This window comes from Dioscorea cayenensis, chromosome 7 (genome assembly GCF_009730915.1).
Source record: "Dioscorea cayenensis subsp. rotundata cultivar TDr96_F1 chromosome 7, TDr96_F1_v2_PseudoChromosome.rev07_lg8_w22 25.fasta, whole genome shotgun sequence".
Lineage (NCBI taxonomy): Eukaryota > Viridiplantae > Streptophyta > Magnoliopsida > Dioscoreales > Dioscoreaceae > Dioscorea > Dioscorea cayenensis.
In genome coordinates, this window is record NC_052477.1 from 17,092,332 (window position 1) to 17,105,672 (window position 13,341).

Here is a 13,341-nt window from a genome sequence, read left to right on the forward strand (position 1 = left end):
AATACGAAAAATCAATACTCTAGCTAAAAACTTGAATCAAAAAGGACAACAAAGCCGAAATTGTGTAAGTGTGTGAACTCATTCAAAACAACCCCAAAGTATACTCCTCACTGTTTTAAGTACAAGGGACTTATTTATCTACAAAAAAAGTAACAAAAAAATTTCAAAAAAATGGTAGTAGCTTCACACATCCTCTAAGGTAGCCCCTTTTCAAAGTGGCCGCTAAGGTGGCTTTTCACACTTTCGAAAGTGGTAGCTTTTCACTCATCCTATGAGATAGCTCTTTCTCTCATTAGGGCATAACTAGTATCCGACTTATGAGAGTATTTTTCATACTTCATAGGTGGTAGCTCTTTCCACTCAATAAGCACAAATAAACAATAAAACTATTTTGTTCTTTCTTTTCATTTTTCATTTTTTTCAGAATTAACACAAGAAACAACTATAACTAGTCCCTTATACATCAAACATGAGTTTACAAAATAGTTCAAAGAGTGAGTAGTACAACAAGTGTCAATCGGGCAAAAATTCCTAAAAATTCAAGCAAAATCTAGAGCATGAAAACATTCAATGTTAAAAATTCTCCTAAACTCAAGAATACAATCAATGCAACTAAGGTGAACCGCCATTGGCTATGTGAGCATGTATATCAATCAAAAACTACTATAAAAGAGATGCGTGCACTATGAAACTCCCCTCCCTCCCCACCCCACACACACACACTTAAGTTGTACATTGTCCCCAATGTACGCATGCAAGCTCATTCATAATGTAAATCAATTAAATTTAGATGTGAGAGAAGCAATCAAAACAATACTCCCCGACTCCTAGTGTTGCATTTGATGGAGCTAAGTCCATGGGAGTGTTGTTCCAATGGGTTGTGAAGTTCACACGGCCAAGTGCTAAAACACCTTGGCCTTGCCCATGACAAAGTGTCATTTAATAACAGATGCAAATTTGACCACCTTTGTATGAAATACAGAGAATAACTCTAAAACAACAATGGCAACAATAAGCATCTGGTTAAAGTGTCATTCTACAATCAGAATGTTCTTGAATTAATATAAAAAGGCAGGGGATGTAGAAGAACGCAGGGTATATGTAAGACCATAACTAGGTAATAATAAAAATTTGCTGATTTATGTTAAGAGAGTTTCCAAACAAGATTAAAAGGCTTATAAAAAAAACAACAAAATCAAGTCTCCTCTAATGTTTTGGTCATTAGCCACTTGACCCTATTGATGCTTCAAAGGTCGAGTAATAAGAGTTGGTACATGATGACTAAAATGTGCATAGCCAAGAAACTATCATTAGCATGCCAAAAAAACAACTCTGCAACAGTTACACAACTCACTATTAGACTTCACTAAATATATTCCATATTTCATCAAAAATATGTGATAAAGAGTTGGTACCCTGTGCTTAAAATCTTTGGATGCACAATGTATTCCTTGGGAAATACAAATGGAACAATTCCTTGAGGCGAGCCGCTCTGCATTTTAAGTCATAAGAATACCATAAATTAGTGGCCAAAAATGGGGCAACATGCATCATGGCAATTTATGTTTTAATTTTTCAACCTGAACAATGCTAACATGGAGAAGCGCACCTCGTAATCCAACAACATAAGAAGCCACAACCATCACAAGAGGAGCAAGTATAAATCTTACGACCATTGAAAAGGTCATGTAGAGTTGCCACAAGCAATCATCTTGGGTTGCAATGCCATGAACAACCCTATGCATATGTCACCAAATTGTATACTTGAATCACTACTCAAAATAAAAACCACGATACCAATCTACTCAAAATTGAAGAATATATATCATCATACCAAGACTAAACATAGCCATTCCAAGCCTAGCATCAGAGTGGATACAGAACAAGCTATTATTGCAGCCATTTCAGTCCCCACCTACCCAAACACAATCAAGTTAACATCAAGTTCTAGACTAAAGCAACAAATCAAATCTAGAAGTAACTATATACCTGAAGGAGACCAAAGACCAAATATGACCAATAAGACTAGAATAAGTGTTTAGATTCCTAATAAGCTTCCTCCAAACCATAATAAGAATGAGCCTGGTCATCACACTGGCAACTGGCATTGCCACAGCCTTTCCACAATCTTTGACATTGTGCTCAGCCATAATATCAGACCCCTATTTGTCCCATTCCCACCATCCCTTTCCTAATTCCTGAAGCTACACTCATTGCAAACATCACGTACTGCTAAAAATTCAACAAAATCACAAACACTGAAAACAGAGTCAATAAAAATTCTACAAACATTGGTATAGTAAAGATCTTTCACCTGCTGTAGTATTCTTTGACACAAGTGAAGCACTAGAGCTCCAAACAAACATATGCAAGTCCTTATTAGCACCATTACTCCCATTCACCTTTTTCTTCCCCACCATTGGAGACAACAAACCATTAAGCTTAGCACCACCATGGCCTTCATTTTCCTCATCATTGTGAACTATTAATCCAGACATGATTGGACTGGAGATGTGCTGCATAGTCCCCTACCTCCATGTATTGTGTGAAGCCACTAGAACTTGTTTCCCTGTTTTACGGTTCATGAGTTGGCATAATTCCTATTTTGTTAGGTTCTAATTCAATAGGTATTACTTTCGGCTGTAAAGTTTTGTTATTTAAGCATTTGGAAATATAGTGAATGAGGTGTGCTAAACATTCAAATCAGAAGTTCTTGATTTCCTAGGTTACTTCACTAACATCTAGTATCAGAGCCCAGGTTGAACGTCTAAGTATCCTTGACTCCACAAAATGTCGATTGTTCCACAGTAGGTGGCAAAGGTGAGTGGCGGGGTGTCATTCTGTTTTCCAATGCTGAACCCCTCAAACTATTCGGCATGGGCGGTAAGGATGGAGGCCATCCTTGATGCCCAAGGAACATGGGAGGCTGTGGAACCGGCGGAAGGAGCACAAGTAGATGCAAAGAAGGACGAGGCAGCGTGAGCACATATCCTATTGTTCGTTCCCGAAGACATTTTTCTCCAAATACTAATAAAGAAGACAGCGAAGGACACCTAGGATAGTCTCAAGACAAGGTACCTAGGTGCTGATCGGGTGAAGAAGTCTGCAGACACTAAAGAGCGAGTATGATGCCCTCTGGATGAAGGAAAATGAAACTGTTGATGAGTTCGCTTGCAAACTAAGCGCTATGTTTAGTAAATATTCCATCCTTGGCGGTACACTTGAAGACTCCATCCTTGTCAAGAAGCTACTCGACTCCATCCCTGACAAATATTTCCCCGTTGTCACCGGGATCGAGCAGTTCTATGATCTCGAGACCATGGCATTTGAGGAGGTGGTAGGATGACTAAAAGCATTAGAGGAGCGAGTAACGCGGCTACGTAGCAACGCTGATGGCAGCTCTTGCTTACTTAGGCTAAGTGGCAGGCGCGACAGAAGGGGGTCATCGGCGACACTTCGTCAGGTGAAAAGGGTCGTGGCTCCAGAAATCCTGATCATGCAAGAGGGCGTGGATGGTGGCGTGGTCGTGGCCTCGGCGGTCGTAGTGCGCCACGTCAAGAAAGTACAGGAGGAAGCACTAACGGCACCGTAAGTGGCACTCGTGACAAGAGTCACATAAAATGCTTCAAGTGCAAGAAAATGAACCATTACGGCCTCGAGCGCCATGGAAAGTGGCGCGACGATGAAAGCTCATCTCACTCGCATCGTCAACAAAGAGCCTACACTATTACTAACCATGTCCCATGGAGGGGCACGCACTAGGCAAGAGTGGCATGATGCTGCATTGCTCAACGAAGAGAGAACACTACTAGATAGGCACCACGACAATAAGAAGGAAGAAAATGAAGATCTCTGGTACCTCGACAATGGTGCTAGTAATCACATGAGTGGCCATCGCGTGAAGTTTCAAGAATTAAATGAAGCTGTCATAGGGAGGGTGAGGCTCAGTGACGGGCCAACAGTCCAAATCTTAGGCAAGGGAATAGTTATATTTACCTACAAGAACGGTGATTAGAAGGCTCTCCAAGAGGTATACTACATTCCGAAACTTTGTAGTAACATTATAAGCCTTAGGCAGATGACCGAAGATGGGAATGAAGTGCTAATGGCGGAAGACACCGAGAAGGTGTTCGATAAGAGCGGGAATCTCCTAATGTCAGTAAAATGGACGCAAAACTGGTTATACTAGATAAACTTGAAGACGACCAAGCCGGTATGTCTTCTAGCAATCATCGAAGATCCAAAGATTGCTATGGCATGTGAGGCTCGGTCATGTCAATTTCCATGACTTGAGGCTCTTAGGGGAGAAGGAGATGGAGGTTGGTATGCCACCGCCGATCCACCCAATTAGCTATGCGAGACGTGTGTAATTGCTAAGCATGCACGTTCACCATTCCCCGCATCGAGCGAATTTCGAGAGCAGAGAGGCCACTTGAACTTCTCCATGCTGATATATGCGGCCGGATCTCCCTCAGCACACTCGCCAATAACAAGTACTTTCTCTTGATTGTTGATGATTTCACCCGATAGATGTGGGTGTATATACTTGCAGTAAAGAGTGATGCATTCCACGCATTCAAGAAGTTCAGAACAGTGATGGAGAACAAGACAAAACACAAGATCAGAACACTTCGAACGGATCACGGCGGCGAGTTCTTGTCCGTGGAGTTCACTCGTTTCTGTGAAAATAAAGGCATTAAACGGCATCTCACGACTCCCTACACACCACAGCATAATGGTGTTGTGGAATGATCACTACTCAAAAGTATCCTGGTGCCCACAAGGTTTTGGGGAGAGGCGGTCAGGCATGAAGTATATTTGCTTAACCGTCACCCAACCAAAGCACTAGGAACACGCACCCGATTTGAAGTCTGAATGGGGATAAAACCTTACCTCGTACACCTAAGAGTATTTAGTTGTGTGGTGTATGTAAAGAATACAACTCCTCATATCAAAAAGCTTGATGACAGGAGCTCACCCATGGTATACCTGGGTGTCGAGGTAGGCTGCAAAGCTCATCGCTTATTTGATCTGTGCCAAGGCAAACTTTAAGTAGAGATGTTGTTTTCAAAGAAAATCTTGATTGGAAATGAAATGCAGGTGATAACAATGAAGTGGAGTTGCCTGAATTCATTGTCTTTGACACATTCTACTCCGACGATCCACATGTTATAGCGGACACGGGAGGTGCTATGCCACCTTCGGGAGCCACGACACCCACGGCAGAAGCATCAAACTTGTCTACACCACCATCGAGTACCCAGAAAACTACCTCATCTCGGATGTCATCTACTACTGGACTCCCATGATGAGCCGATCTGCTTTCAGTCCCTCGTAACATCTACACCAACCTTGAAGAAGTGGTCGCTGCAATGAAAAAAAGAGGGTGAGATGATGATGGTGATGTCTCAAGAGCCATCCCTGCTACCGAGAAGTCTGCGATCGAGGCCCTGCCGGTTTTGAAGCAATGGAGAAGGAGTTGGAGTCCATTGAGAAGAACAACACGTGGACCCTAATTGAACTCCCATCAAGTTACAAACCCATCGACCTGAAATGGGTGTATAAATTGAAGAAAGATTCAGATGGACATATAATCAAACACAAAGCAAGGCTGGTGGCTAAAGGTTATGTACAAAGGCAAGGTATCGACTTCGAAGAAGTGTTTGCACTAGTTGCAAAACTTGACACTGTTTGAGTCATTCTTGCACTTGCCGCAAATCAGGGTTGGAAGGTACACCATCTGGACGTGAAATCTGCATTTCTTAATGAGGAGTTTGAAGAAGATGTTTATGTCACTCAACCGGAGGGGTTTGAGATACAAAACCAAAAGCATATGGTGTGCAAATTATCGAAGGCTCTCTACGGATTACGGCAAGCCCCACGGGCCTGGAACACCCGACTGGACAGGAGTCTAAAAGGACTCGGTTTCAGTAAATGCACTCAAGAACAGGAAGTATATACTAGAGGAGAAGGAGAGGCAAGTGTGATTGTTGGAGTGTATGTTTATGACCTCATTGTGACAGGAAGCAACACTGAAGAAGTCAAGAGATTCAAGGAGCAAATGATGATGGAATTTGAGATGAGTGACTTGGGACTTCGTTCCTATTACTTAGGGATTGAAGTAGAGCAGCAGAAGGACCAAATACTACTCAAACAATCAGCTTATGCCAAAAAAGTTCTATCTCAATTTGGAATGGCAGATTGCAATGCATCAAAGTACCCAATGGAACCCAAGATGCAATTGCACAAGGACTTGGAAGGCACACCAGTTGATTCCACAGAATATAGATGAATCATTGGCTGTCTTAGATACCTTTTGCATACATGGCCGGACTTGTCATATGCCGTTGGGATGACGAGCAGATATATGGAGAGACCTACAGTCATACATAACAAGGTGGTTAAACAAATTCTGAGATACTTGAGAAGAACAATTCACTCTGGACTCATTTACATGAAGGGACATAAAGAAGTGAGCATTTCTGGGTACTCAGACAACGATTTAGCAGGATACCAGGATGGGAGAAGAAGCACGAGTAGTATGGCTTTCTTCTTCAATGAAAATCTGATATCCTGGAATTCCGAAAAACAAAAAATAGTGGCGTTATCATCATGCGAAGCTGAGTTTGTGGCGGCCACATCAGCAACTTGCCAGGCCCTTTGGTTGAGGAATCTTGTTAGTGAATTAACCAGGACAGATCTAAAACCAGTGACCCTTTTTGTTGATAACAAATCTGCCATTGATCTCATGAAAATCCTGTATTTCATGGATGAAGCAAGCACATAGAAACAAGATTTCATTTTATCAGAGAATGTGTGGAGAGAGGACAGATTGTGGTAGAATTTGTAAACACCAGTGAACAGTGTGCCGATACACTGATGAAAGCCTTGTTAGGAGTTTGGTGTTTGTGATCTGGATGCATGTCAGGTTTAAGAGGGGGTATGTGAACTATTAATCAAGACATGATTGGACTGGAGCTGTGCTGCACAGTCACCTGCCTCCATGTATTGTGTGAAGCCACTAGAACTTGTTTCCCTGTTTTACGGTTCATGAGTTCGCATAATTCCTAGTTTGGTAGGTTCTAATTCCATAGGTTTTACTTTCGTCTGTAAAGTTTTGTTATTTAAGCATCTGGAAATATAGTGAATGAGTTGTGCTAAACATTCAAATCAAAAGTTCTTGATTTCATGGGTTATTTCTCTAACAATCATTACCAACCAAAGAGAAAAATTCATTGTGATTAAAGCTAGACTCTCTTAGAGTTGGATTTCTAGATAATTGCAACAAGTAAATCTCCATATTGGTTAAGTTTAACGCTCTTGGAGTCAGAGACTTGCTAGAGAAAATCTCTGACCTCAAGCTCGCTGACTTGCGAATAATATTATAATCATCTTTGAAGGAAACAATAGACGCAGCGTTGTCCGGGAAGTATTCACTAATGAGAAACCGAGCTCCACTTTACTCAAACAAGAAGAGCAAAAGAGTATACCAAATGATGCATTGGAGTACAACTATTTGGACCATTAAACTACCAGAGAAAGCACCATACATGCCTTTCCGAAGAGAATGCCCATGACAAGAGTGTTGGGGAGAGTGGAGAGGGAGAAGAGAGTGATAGTCCATTCTAAAAGAACCTTTGAGCTGGTTTTTGGCCCGTATAGAGAGAACGGTGAGAAGTATGAGTTTCTAAAGAGTGTTAGCAGCTATAAAGTGGAAGTTCATGGAGTAAGGGTTATTAGTGGATATGAAGTGGAAGGAGAGTAGTGGAACAAGAAAGAGTGCAACAAAACCAGCTTGAACCAGAGCACCGGGTCCAGTGTGCAAATCTGTCACCATTTCACTGAAGCATAGGCAAGTCTCATGGCCATGTACAATGGCACCACTATTGTAAAAACATGGTACAAGTCTAAAACATGGCACCACTGCTATGTGCCAAACTACCTTTTGTGTCTAACATAATTAGTTTGATTATCTTGGCTATGTTTTTTAATCTCACCTACTCATGATCAATAGGATACTAATTTGTTTACTTTGGAAAGAATGAACTTCTTTTTGGCGATCACTCACATCTGTTATTTACTTGACACCACTACTGTGTGCCAAACTACCTTTTGTTTCTAGCACAATTAGTTTGATTATCTTGGCTAAGTTTTTTAAATCTCACCCTACTCATAGTCAATAGGATACTAACTTGTTTACTTTGGAAAGAATGAACTTCTTTTTGGTGATCACTCACATATGTTATTTACTTAACACCACTCGCTAGTGCGCCAAACTACCTTTTGTGTCTAACACAATTAGTTTGATTATCTTGGCTAAGTTTTTTAATCTCACATAGTCATGATCAATAGTATACTAACTTGTTTACTTTGGAAAGAATGAACTTCTTTTTGGTGATCACTCACATATGTTATTTACTTAACACCACTATTGAGCGCCAAATTACCTTTTGTGTCTAACAATTAGTTTGATTATCTTGGCTAAGTTTTTTAATCTCACATAGTCATGATCAATAGGATACTAACTTGTTTACTTTTGGAAAGAATGAACTTCTTTTTGGCGATCACTCACATATGTTATTTACTTGACACCACTACTATGCGCCAAACTACCTTTTGTGTCTAACATAATTAGTTTGATTATCTTGGCTAAGTTTTTTAATCTCACCTAGTCATGATCAATAGTATACTAACTTGTTTACTTTAGAAAGAATGAACTTCTTTTCGGCGATTACTCACATCTGTTATTTACTTGACAGAGCCGCACTTTAAAGTTGACCCTACAAAAGAGTAAATTAAGTCTAACTACCTTAATAACATACTAGATGTCACAAGCATATTGTGATCATAATACATCAGGTCCAAGGTATATTCATATAATCATAACCAATAATTTCTGGTCAAAGAGTAAAACAAATGTGTTATGTTTGAATACACTCAATCTCATCGATGTATTTATGACATATGCACGCACTATCCTATAGTATTCAACTAATATTTTTTGTTAAAATATATGTCATATAAATTCTTATGAATCCGTAATGCCAATTAAATGTTCTTTAATTTGTGAACTATTTAAGAGTAAAATATTTAACTTAATACACAAGAACTATAATGTTTAGATTTAATTAAAATATCATCACAAAATTCATATGAACATCAAAACCAATGAAATGCCTTAAGACAAATATCCTTGCTGGCATTCGAGGGCATAATAGTAACAATTGGGACCTCCAAAAGCACAACATTTCCTTCAGAGAGTTCGGAATACTTGAAGCCTTGAAGACCTTGGTCAGAAAGATCCATATTTTCTTAATGAAGGGATAATGGATAAATATATGATCTACCAATTTAGTAGTCGAAAGGCACAGGCAGTACGTGGTGGTAGGAAGCCTATCACATTTTCAAGAAGCTAGATTTTTCAAGGTAAGAATTATGTTGTCCCAAGCAAGCCAATTAAATAGATTGACTGTTTGGGGGTAGGCATCTTTCTAAATTTTTGTGTCACTTGATAACAAACATCTCCATCGTTTAGGAAGCCATAAAAGGATTCAACTGTGAACCTACCATTAGTTGTCAAGTTCCATTATTTTTTATCGTTAAAGGCTTGTTATTGTAATGAAAGAGGAATATTTTTTTATGGTTTTGAGGATATATGGTTTCTCTAGCTAAAAAAAGAGATAAATCATTAACATGTTAACTCACCATGGCAAATTATCATTTCATTTAAAAGCCAGCTCATATGACTGACACACCCCTTGCGAGTGTGTACCGCAAGTGCACTGGTTGTCGAATTAATAAAGTACCCTTGTGAGTGGGTAGTCGTATCCACTAGGAATAATGCTCAGAAGCACAAGAATTGTTGTTTAACTATAGTGAAGATTATTTAAGAGTGGTGTGAACAATATCAATGCAAATAGAAATAAAGTAAAGAAGAAAGAAAGAGATACAATAGAAGTAAGGAGAGGCAATCGATGTAAGATGGGGCACTCGGGCAATGCTCACCATAGGACTATTGTTTCAAATGCAAGACTAATCATTATGCCTCTTAACTGATGTTTAATGAGTCATAGGAATCCTAAAAACACACGGTCCCCAAAACCTAAGGTCAATCGTGGCTAACTCTACACTATGCCCCAGTGAAAAAGGAATACTCTCGATGCCCTCACATCGCGTGGGGTTGCAAAAAGCTCTGGGGATTCCAAGTGATAAACCCTATTCCCTAATATAGATCTAACCCTTTGGTCCAGGCAAAAGACACCTAGTCACGATTAAATCCCAGCACTAAGGATTACTTCAACGCTTCACTCTGCTGCTCGCGCAACTAAGCCCCAGTGGAGTTTGTCTCTTAGCATTGGTATATCCGATGGCTGTAACAATCCAGGATAAGGAATCCTTTCACTTTTGCAAGTCTGACACACTTGATACTCAGGAATCAAAGTCTTAACATCTTGAATCATATTTGGCCAATAAAAAGTTTGTTGGATTTTTTTTAAAGTGGTGGTGATGCCTGAGTGACCTCCCCATGCACTGTTATGAAATTCTGAAATAATCTTAGGTTTTAACTCATTAGGGCTAACATAGAATTTACCATTTATCCTTAGCACTCCATTGGTGAAAGAGATGTGACTACCTTCTGATGATTAAAGTGTAGCTCTAGCTATTAATTCTACAGCTTTAGGATCCCCTTCATAACTGGCATTAATTTCAAGCATCCACTTGGGTGTGATACAAGAAAGTTCACATACTGGTAATTCTTCCTTTTGGCGGGATAAGGTATTGGCCACAACATTAGAAGACCCTTTCTTATACTGAATTTCAAATTCAAAACCCATCAGTCTACTTAATTACTTTTGTTGTATAATGGTAGACAACCTTGGTTCCACAAAAAAATTTTAAGCTCTAATGATCTTTCTTTATAATGAACTTGTGACCCAACAAATAAGGCCTCCACTTATTAACATCTTGCAAAATTGCCATAAGTTCTCTCTCATGGGTTGAGAGTCCCAAATGTCGGTTAGCTAATAATTGACTCATGTAAGCCAATGACTTGCCGTCCTGCATCAAAACTGCCCAAACCAGTCCCACTTGCATCAATCTCAATAAGAAAAAGCTTAGTAAAATCTGGGAGGCCTAAATAAGGAGTTGAACTCATGGTCTGCTTCAGATGTTGAAATGATGGGTATCCTTTAATAACTAATTCAAAGGTCTGCTATGATTCCCATATCCTTTCACAAACTTCCTATAATACCCTGTAAGGCCCAAGAAGCCTCTCAAACCTTTAATGCTTTTGGGAGTCGGCCAATCTAACATGGCCTAAACTTTAGTTTTATCAGTTGAGACTCCATCTATGGATATGATATGCCCTAAATACTCAATATGGCTCTGACCAAAGCTACACTTGGACTTCTTAGAAAAACGTTTATGATCCCTCGAGACTTGCAAAACTGTCTGCAAATCGATAAGATGATCCTTCCAACATCAACTATAAACCAAGATATCATCAAAGAAAACTAAAACAAGTTTTCTTAGGAAAGGTTGAAATATTGAGTTGATAAGTGCTTGGAAGGTTGCTGGGGCATTCGTTAAGCTGAATGGCATCACCTTGAACTCATAGTAGCCCATATGAGTTCTAAAAGCAGTTTTAAATATGTCTTGTGGTTGAACCTAAATTTGATGGTACCCCAATCGGAGATCCAATTTAGAATAAAAAAGAGCCCCATGTAGCTCATTCTAGAGTTCATCAACTAAAAAAAGGTATAGGAAACTTATCCTTTATAGTCAATCAGTTCAACTCCCTGTACTCAACACAAAAGCACCATAATATATATTTTTAGTTTACTAATAGAACTAGGGAGGCAAAGGGACTATTGCTCAATTGTATCACCCTATTGACTAGTACCTCCTTGCTTCTAAATGAATGGATAACTGTAGGCTCTGAACTTAAATGGTTCCACACCAAACCTTAAAGGAATTTGATGATCATAAGTCCGGAGAAGGGTTAAACCCTTGGGTTCTATCGACATATCCAAAAACTGATATAGTAGAGATATAAGCTCTAGATCTTTAGACAAGTCACTAGCACTATCAGTTTTCACTACTGTAATGAAGCCCACAGCTGCAATCTCCTGATGGTCACACTATTACAAATGGATAGTTGATATCCTGCTAACTTTAGGAATAAAACTTGTGTTGCCTCCCTGTATCTTAATAGCCTCACCCTTGTAATCAAATAATAGTGTCTTGGACTTGAAGTTGCATGTTACATCCATCTTCTCCAACCAATCCAAGCCTAGCAATGCATCATAACCATCCACTGGGACCACTCTCAAGTCAGCAGTGAAATCATAACCCTTGATGTTAAAGGCAAAATTCTTACACATTTTGTCGACTGGCTCATAATCTCCATTATAGGAAACTGCAAGAACCTTAGTTCTTTGGTCTAGTTTAAATTGTATTTTGTGGGTGACAACACCCCTTGCGTGTGACCCGCAAGTGCACGGGTTTGTCGAGCAATAAATCCCAGATGAGTGGGGTATCGTATCCACATAGAGTAGGGAGTAAAAATACTTAAATTGCTACTTAACCAAATGAAAGTGAACAATGATAATGTTGATAAAATGTAATGATAATAAAGATAAAAAGAATCAAGAATGAAAGGCCAAAGTAAATGAGAGGTAAGGCAATCGATAGAAGTGGGGTACTCGGGCAATGCTCCCCCAAGGATTAATGTTTCAAGTGCAAGACCAACTATTATACTTCTAATCAATACTCAATGAGTCGTGGAAATCCTTAAGCACATGGTCCCAAATCTAAGGTCAACCGTGACTAACTCTATACTATGTCCCAGCGGAGAAATCACTGAGTCTCAACACCTCACACTGTGTAAAGTTGCATGGAGTTCTAGGGAAACCAAGTGATAAACCCTCTTCCTATGTATAGACCTAACCCTTTGGTCTGGGCGAAAAGCCCTAGTCACAACTAAGCCCCAACGCTTCTCTATTGTGACCTCCAAGAACTCAAGGAAATAGAGGTAGGATAAATCACATCGGAGGGGAAAGAGGACGCTCCGCTACCTATCGACTCACCCTCTCAACCCTCTCCAATCAAGCAATGCCTAACCCTCGTAGTGTGTTACCCATCTACAATGGTTACCAAGATGGACTCTCAACCCTAGTGTCACTCTAGGGGAGAAATCATTCCACAAGAACTCAAGATTTGAACTCAATTGAAACATTAATTAAGGAAAACATAATAAAAGATCAATGAAACAATAACATCCTAGGGTTTACAAAATCCAAGCACTCACTAGGGGGTTTAGCTCTCCATGGAGCACAATAC

At 39.7% G+C, this 13,341-nt stretch overlaps 1 pseudogene; it reads right to left on the reverse strand.

Annotated features, from left to right (window-relative positions):
* Positions 1–1,310: 1,310 nt before the first annotated feature.
* LOC120265108 lies at positions 1,311–11,155 on the reverse strand (annotated as a pseudogene).
* Positions 11,156–13,341: the final 2,186 nt, after the last annotated feature.